This window comes from Phoenix dactylifera, chromosome 10 (genome assembly GCF_051530095.1).
Source record: "Phoenix dactylifera cultivar Ajwa chromosome 10, Ajwa_hap1_PhDact_Kaust_v1.1, whole genome shotgun sequence".
Lineage (NCBI taxonomy): Eukaryota > Viridiplantae > Streptophyta > Magnoliopsida > Arecales > Arecaceae > Phoenix > Phoenix dactylifera.
In genome coordinates, this window is record NC_143199.1 from 5,220,001 (window position 1) to 5,221,337 (window position 1,337).

A 1,337-nucleotide genomic window follows, 5' to 3' on the forward strand; every position below is an offset into this window, starting at 1 on the left:
GGCGTCGGCGCGGGCGCGCGCGGCCGTGTGATGGGGGCTCACGGTCCAAAGCCCCTCACCAAGCCCTTTTTTCCTTGCGCTCCTCGCGTGCGCCTCCAAAGTACGTTGATGATGGACCGATTGTAGGTAACGCCGGTGGAATAACTCAATAAAAGAGATCAACAATGAAAGCAAACTTGATTTATATTCCACTAACTTGAACAACGAAGAACAACGAAGAACAATAATAAAGAAAGCAAAAGAAATCTAGAAAGAGATTGAAGAGATCCCTTCCTAGCCCAATCTAGTGGAGATTGATTTATCAACCACTAGCCCAAGTCCTAGAACAAGAGATCTAAGGACCGAAATCTATTGAAGGCCTAACCCCCCAATAGCCCAAGCCTTACGGCCGACTCTCTCACAAGAGAAAACAAGACTCAACTCATTGATCATTCCCCTCCCTACATTGGCCCCTCACAAGCTTATTTAAAGGCTAAACCCTAGACAAAACTAAGTAACTTGTCATCTCATGGATCCAAGGCTTTTCCACCGTTGATGGGCATGAGATCCATGGCTCAAAATCACCCAAGAAGGGCCTTCTCTCGGCTGATCCTTGGCTTGCTCTTGGCCCTTGGATGGAAGATGATGGAGGGGCAGATCAGCTTGGATCCCGCGGACCGGACGCACGGGACGCGTGTCCCGGATGGCCGGGATGCGTGTCCCGGTTGGGGCTGGCAGAGTCCCAGTCCGGGAGGGACTGGGACGGGGCGCGCAGCCTGGGCGCATGGGACGCGTGTCCCGGTTGGCCGGGTCGCGCGTCCCGGCTGGCGGAGTCCCAGGCGGACTGGGACTGGGCTGGGCGCTCGGCAGGTGGGCGCGCGCGGGCGCGGGCGCGCGGGCGGGCGCGCTGGCGGGCGCGGGCGCGGGCGCGCGGGCGGGCGCGGGCGAGCTGGCGGGCGCGGGCGCGCGGGCGGGCGCGGGCGCGCCGGCGGGCGTGGGCGCGGGCGCGCGGCCGGGCGGGCGCCTGGACGCCTGGGCGCGTGCGGGCGTGCGCCTGGGCGCGCTGGCGGGCGCCTGGGCGCGCGGGCAGGTGCCTGGGCGTGCGCCCAGCGCCGTGGCTGGCCTGTGCCAGCCCCTGGGCGCGCCTGGCCTGCTGCTGGCGCGGCAGAACCGTGCCAGGCCAGCAGTTTGGCGTGCCAAGGGGCTTGGCCTTGCTGTCCATGGTGCGCGCAAGGTTCGGCCGTCTCGCGCACCTCCTTGGCTTGGCCTTGCTGATGCCGATCCTCCGCTTGGATGCTCGTGTCATGGCCGGTCTCTTCCCATGGTTGAAGGCCTTGGCGATGCTCTCCTTTGGCCTT